General features: G+C 44.8%; 1 pseudogene across 1 annotated transcript; it reads left to right on the forward strand.

Moving 5' to 3' along the window:
• Positions 1 to 2358: 2358 nt before the first annotated feature.
• On the forward strand, positions 2359 to 7233 carry LOC308171210 (ubiquitin domain-containing protein 1-like; annotated as a pseudogene). Its single transcript has 4 exons — positions 2359 to 2479; positions 4538 to 4765; positions 6557 to 6742; positions 7022 to 7233. The product of its transcript is annotated as a ubiquitin domain-containing protein 1-like (transcript).
• Positions 7234 to 7555: the final 322 nt, after the last annotated feature.

Genomic DNA, 7555 nt, shown 5'->3' on the forward strand with positions numbered 1-7555 from the left:
ACTTGATTCATATCCACTTGATTCATATTGACTTGATTCATATCCACTTGATTCTTATTCAATTGATTCATATCCACTTGATTCAATCATATCCACTTGATTCATATTGACTTGATTCATATCCACTTGATTCATATTGACTTGATTCATATCCACTTGATTCATATCCACTTGATTCATATTGACTTGATTCATATCTACTTGATTCATATCCACTTGATTCATATTGACTTGATTCATATCCACTTGATTCATATTGACTTGATTCATATCCACTTGATTCATATTGACTTGATTCATATTATTATTATTATTATTGTAAGTCGCTTTGGATAAAAGCGTCTGCTAAATGGCAAAATTATTAATTAATTATTATATCCACTTGATTCATATCGACTTGATTCATATTGACTTGATTCATATCCACTTGATTCATATCCACTTGATTCATATTGACTTGATTCATATTGACTTGATTCATATCCACTTGATTCATATCCACTTGATTCATATTGACTTGATTCATATCCACTTGATTCATATTGACTTGATTCATATTGACTTGATTCATATCCACTTGATTCATATCCACTTGATTCATATTGACTTGATTCATATTGACTTGATTCATATCCACTTGATTCATATTGACTTGATTTATATCCACTTGATTCATATTGACTTGATTCATATCCACTTGATTCATATCCACTTGATTCATATCCACTTGATTCATATCATATTATTATCCAAGAGCCAACGGGGCTATTGAGAGATTTAATCGAGTTCTCAAAGAGTGTATTCAGACGGCTGAGAGAATGCACAAGCCATGGAAACATGCAGTAACAGAGTTCTTACTGAACTATCGCGCTACGCCGCATGCTACTACAGGAGCTACTCCCTTTGAGTTGCTGAGGAACAGAAAGATGCGTACAAAACTAAATGTCCTCCCTGTCTCACAACAAATTAAGTCACATGAGAAAGTGCAGGAGACAGTGAGACGCAAGCAACAGGAGAGTAAGGAGTACACAGACAGAATGAGGGGAGCGAAAGTGCCCATGTTCCAAGTGAATGACACCGTACGTGTCCGCAGACCGGAGCATGTAAAAAAGGGATCATCAAGATTCACAGAACCGCTGACAGTAGTTAGTAAAGCAGGACAGAATACATACCTGCTCAGTGATGGTCGAAAATGGAATGCATCCAAGCTTACACGCTTCCCCAAGGAGGCTCTGTCTGGCACCAGTGGTGAAAAGGAGATTGAGCTAGAGGAGTTCATGGTGCCCGAGACAGAGAATGTGTTTAATGAACCAGGTCCAAGAAGGAACCTTAGAGTCAGAAACCCACCTAGGTGGCTGGTAGACTTTGTGCCGTAGAGAACGTACTAAAAGGGTAGGATAGAACACGGTTCTAACTTAGTACAAAAAGGTCCTACAATGCAATGACAAAAGTGAATGTTCATTTCATGTTTCACTGTCATAAACTGTTTATTGTTGTTATTCATTCTGCTGATTCATTCATTTTCATTTCCTTAGTTTTCATTTTATTTCAATTGTACTGACACCAGTCTACAGAATATTGCATTCTTTGAGTACTGTAATTCCTTTAAGAAAGGGGGAAATGTTGTGTCCTGTTTATACCGCCAGTGGGCGCTAGTATGCTAGTGATGTATGCAGTTACGGAAGTGATGTATGCACTTCCGGATGTTAAGAAGAAGTTGAATAAACGTGCGAAGTGAACAGCAGCTGCGTGTCTCCCGGTCTCATTCTTTCCTAACTACTTTCTTACTACAGAATACCACACAGATGTAGTAGCATATCATTTGGGTGACTTCATCCATATGTAGTAGTATTTCTAAATGCTTAAACAAGTTTAACGTGGGCGCTTTTATTTAGAAGGAACACACCCGAGCTAAGTGGGCGGAGTTCCAGAACACAGCTCCGGAAGGACCCCGCGATGATGTCATCAAAAGACAACACCGTGTTGATAACAACTTTCATTCTACTTCTCATGTGAGTCCGTCGAGGCAGCTCGCTTGTAGGAATGAGATGTGATTTCTGGTTAATAAGACGTCCGACAGGGCTGTTTGGAGCAGCGCCACTGGTATCTCCACATTGGTCTGTCTGTTTCTGCCTGACTGTCTGTCTGTCTCTGTCTGCCTGCCTGTCTGTCTGTCTGTCTGTCTCTCTGTCTGTCTCTCTCTGTCTGTCTCTGTGCATAACACTTTTTTTTCGGATGACAGATTTAAAAAATATGCATACGAAAAAAACTGCATCAGTGTGCAAAGACCTTTAGTTGTGTGTTCTGCTGCTGACCCCCTCCTGTCCTGCGTGTGGCGCTGTAGAGCACCAGGCCCCCATGGACGACCAGGGGTCCCAGGTATCCCAGGCCGTCAGGGAGCAGCTGGCCAGGCTCACCCAGGGATGCCCTCAGTTCTCTGGCTGCGGAGCCACGGTGGCAGCCTTCGTCTCCCAGTCACGTGAGTGGGCGGAGAGGGAGGGGGAGGAGAGGAGAGGGAGGAGAGGGAGAGGGGAGGGGGGAGGGAGAGGGGAGGGGGGGGGGGAGAGGAGAGGAGGGAGAGGAGAGGGAGAGGAGGGGGGGGAAGGAGAGGGGCGAGGGGCTACTGTACTTTCCACGTCACACGCACACCCTGGTAGTAACCCTCCTACACACACACCCTGGTAGTAACCCTCCTACACACACACCCTGGTAGTAACCCTCCTACACACACACCCTGGTAGTAACCCTGCTACACACACACACCCTGGTAGTAACTCTCCTACACACACACCCTGGTAGTAACCCTCCTACACACACACACTGGTAGTAACCCTGCTACACACACACCAGAGGCGGATTTAGGATTGTAGGAGATCCGGGGCTTAGCCCAGAGGGAGAATATAATGTGCGCGCGGAAAAAATGTGCCTTCAACCTTCAACTTACCACCACCTTAAAGCGGACAAAAGGCTGTATTACAAAATAGACAGTAAACACACACACACACACACGTCAGTCACCATCATTTATATTTGTATAGAATTACAGAATTGATGGGCTGAGGCTAGTTATGTTACAGTATGTATATCAGGGCAGACTCTGTGCTCACCACTTATATTGTATTGATTGTCTTGTCCTGTGTTATATGACGATATATTACATGTATTGTTGGCCTGTGTATAGTACTGTGAAATCAAATCCCCCCTGGGACATTAAACAAACTTAGTTAGTTAGCGTTACATCTTAGGATAGATTTGAGTCATGTTCTGTATACATACATACTACCATAAGGGCATACTTAATGTAGTTACTTCATGTTTACTAGCTGTAACATTAACGTTACATCATTCTTTTTCACTTGTTACTCAGTCAACCAGAGTGCAGATATCAAAGACTATCAGCCTGTTATTCACTTTATTTGTATAAGTATTATCCTTTGTTTGATTTCTTACCATGTACCGTAACAGTACCTTGCTATGTTTCATTTTCATTATAAACATAACGTTATGTTATGATAGCCAGCTAGCATTAGCAAACCGGAAACATCATCTATGTCATCACTGCTGGTGATGTCATAGCTGCTGATACTGCTGCTGCAACAGTTCTTGGCGCTTGTTTTGTTGAAAAAAACTTTGGGATATCCATGCTTCAAAGTCAGGCACTGATTGAGATCACGTCTTCTTCAGGGCAGGGCAGGCTACGCAGTACGCAGGCTAATGTCGCGCAGCTGCTGCCTCTCTGTTGGACTCCGGTACTGCACGTTACTCACGAGAGTTTAAAAAAATAAATAAAAAAATAAGTAAAACATTCAGGGCTTTTCAGAAAACATCCGGGGCTTGAGCCCAAGTAGCCACCCCCTAGCGCCGCCCCTGACACACACCCTGGTAGTAACCCTCCTACACACACACCCTGGTAGTAACCCTCCTACACACACACCCTGGTAGTAACCCTGCTACACACACACCCTGGTAGTAACCCTGCTACACACACCCTGGTAGTAACCCTCCTACACACACCCTGGTAGTAACCCTCCTACACACACCCTGGTAGTAACCCTCCTACACACCCTGGTAGTAACACACCCCAGGTATGATGATGCTGATCATACTACTGTAGAGAGGCATAAAATATGGCGAGCTCATGTTCTGGTGGACTGTTGATCTCCGGGTTCCCTTTGTGTGTGTGTGTGTGTGTGTGTGTGTGTGTGTGTGTGTGTGTGTCTGTGTGTGTGTTGGTCTCAGTTCTGTGCATGTGTACAGTGCCAATCTGGCAACCTTACTAGTGGAGACTGAACCAGGTTACGCAGAGCTTCAGAATTGGCAGCTACAGTGAATTCTGAAAACATTATTTACCATGAGTGTTACTGCTCTGCTTTTTACTTACTTATATCAGAGCATGATTATTGGTTGGTCCGGAGGCCTACATGTCTGTAGTTAAATGCATTCCACAGCATTGTAATGCTTTTTAGCTGCACTGGCCTAGACTTCCATCTATGGCCATGCTGCCCTCAACCCTGACTGATGTACCTCTCCTCCTCAGGACGGAATTAACCTTCAAAGAAGGAGCGGCTCAAGTGGAAGAGTGAGTACCCCATGACCGAGGGCCAGCTCTGCAGTAAGAGAGATGAGTTCTGGGACACAGCCCCAGCCTTTGACGGGAGGAAAGAGATATGGGATGCGCTCAGAGCAGCAGCCCTGGCTGTAGAGCGCGACGACCTGGAACTGGCACAGGCTATAGTGGACGGAGCTTGCATTACCCTGCCACATGGTGAGTTAAGACACACACTCACTCATGCACGCAGAACCCTGTCTGTTGCTCTGAGATTACTGTGATGGTTACATAATGCTCACAGGGCAGCGTAACAAGAGTGGATACCTTGATAGACAGGATGGACACACACTTTTTTAGCGTGTGTCTGGGTTGTCAGCACATGTTTACCGTATTTTCTATTTTTTTGTAGAAGCGTCTCTACAGTCACTATTCGAATGAAGGCAACAGCGCGAGCACGGGACATGAACATCGATGAATTTCGAGGCGGTCCTTCTTGGTGCTTTCAACTTGAAGTTTTAAACTCGATATAATAAAGAACAGTTTAACGATCACTAAACACTTATAATTTGTGTATTGGATTCATTATTCTGGTTTGCCGGAGGTTACCGGTAAGGGAGGGTTGACTTGTAAACATACTTTCGTTTTAGCTCGTGTTCAAAAGCAAGAACTGTGTGTTCATCTTGTTATGTGTAGTTATGTGTTTTTAGCATGTCGATGTTCTCCCAGTATGTTGTCATGTTATTAAAATACAGTTTAGACCTTCGTAGCGATGTGTTTTGTTAGCAGCGTTCGTAGCTGTGGCTGCGTTCAGAGTCACAAAACTGAAAAAGTACGTTGCACATTTCACCAGGAGCTGTCACATATTGGTTGTTGGTTATAATTGTATAGCCTATTGGTTGTTTTCTGGTGTTGTTTTATTGTTTTGCTCTGTTTGTAGTCTACTTGATGTATTTTTATCAGCTGTTAAATCACCACAGCGGTTAATCCACTAATAGAGATAATACCAGATTGAAAATGCTTGTAGCTAACTACTCTATATCTCGTGGTCGCAGCTATTGCGAATTGCTATTCACGCGAGTCAGCTGTGAATCACCGCAGGTCCTTGACGCTTGTTGCAAAAATTGATGACGAACGGCTGATACTTGAGGTGGAAAAATATATATTTTTGACAGTGGAGCAGGTAGAATGTTGACGGTGACAACGCTCAGGTGGAGCATGGACAACGGGAAGTTGACACAACACCGATGGAGAGGTGACGCAACGCAGTAGGTGGAGCTTGGGCGTAACGCAACCCCAGTCAAACGTTTGACTGCAGTATTTTCTATTCTATGCGCTTTATAATCCGGTGCGCCTTATAATCCGGTGCGCCCTGTATATGAAAACAATTCTAAAATAGGCCATTCATTGAAGGTGCGCCTTATAATCCGGTGCGCCTTATAGTGCGGAAAATACGGTACTCCCGATATTAACACTGGCTCAGCCATGAGGTGTCATTTGACCCCTGTGAGTACAAAATAAATTCTACCTTTGCACTCCATCAAATCTCAGGACCCACCTTTCATGATTTTTCCTAGATATGTGCGTTCTACCACCCAGTATCCTTACATTTTCTCCCAGCTGACTGCCTGCTAGACTGAACCATCTACAACCCTTAGCCTGCTAGACTGAACCATCTACAACCCTTAGCCTGCTAGACTGAACCATCTACAACCCTTAGCCTGCTAGACTGAACCATCTACAACCCTTAGCATTTACCCTTTTGGGGTTTGCTAATCTAAGATTAAGAAAAATATTGATGGCTTCTCTATTTTGTTGTTGTTGTTGTTGTTTTCTTTCTCTTTTTAACCAATGGGGTTAGTGGAGATGCGGTGGTGGTTAGGGAAGGTTCTAGAGGTATGGAGCTTAGTATTAGTGGTTAGGAGTGGAGTTTTTTTTCTTTTTCGGCTGAGATGGTGACCGAGGGTCTTTGAGTGTCTGATGTTCCTGTTTCTCTCCCCTCCCTTCTAGGTACTCTGACAGAGTGTTACGACGAGCTGGGAAACCGCTACCAGCTCCCCGCCTACACTCTAGCCCCTCCCATCAACATCATCACTGAGCGCACCAACGAGAGCAAAGCCTCTGAACACCCTGAGCAAGAAGCTCCACCCCCTCCTCCCAAACAGGAGTTCCTGCTGCGCGTCCGCCTGTCATCAGGTATACTGACGTCGAATACCAAAACTACTCCTAGTCCGTATCCCCTACCCCCCCCCCCCCCCCAAGCACCTTAGGGCTACATGAGAGAATTGGATATGTATGATCAGTATGGTAATGGTCCCTTGATGGTTCTGCCACATTGTGTATGTACCTGTACATTCCTCACATCTACACAAGCACCTAGGAGGTAGGGGCAAGGGGTTGATAGGGGATGAATGATTCTCAGTGCACAATGGTTCAAATGGCAGGAACAAGTTGACTTGACTATGTTTTTGACAGGTAAGGACCTACGTCTGACGGCCAGCATGGCAGACTCCATCTCCCACCTGAAGAAACTGTTGCACGGGCAGGAGAACATTGACGTGGGCCACCAGAGGTGGTTCTTCTCTGGAAAACTCCTCACCGACAAGACCCGGCTTCAGGACATCAAGATGCAGAAGGACTTTGTCATCCAAGTCATTGTCAACGAGAACCCACCTGTCATACTCTAACTGAGGAGAGAGGGTGGGAGAGAGAGAGGGAGTGAGAGAGGGAGTGAGGGAGTGAGAGAGGGAGTGAGAGAGGGAGTGAGAGAGGGAGTGAGAGAGGGAGTGAGAGAATGGAATGGAATGGACTTTATTTGTCATTGCTACAGTACAGGTACCAAACAACGAAATTTTAGAGGGAGTGAGAGAGGGAGGGAGGGAGTGAGAGAGGGAGTGAGAGAGGGTGGGAGAGAGGGAGTGAGATAGGGAGGGAGTGAGTGAGAGAGGGTGGGAGAGAGGAAAGAGAAGGTCTTCCATGGTTTTCACACTAAATTGTTAACCTATTTTG

This window comes from Nansenia antarctica, assembly GCF_963989245.1.
Source record: "Nansenia antarctica genome assembly, chromosome: 1".
NCBI classification, from domain to species: Eukaryota; Metazoa; Chordata; class Actinopteri; order Argentiniformes; family Microstomatidae; genus Nansenia; species Nansenia antarctica.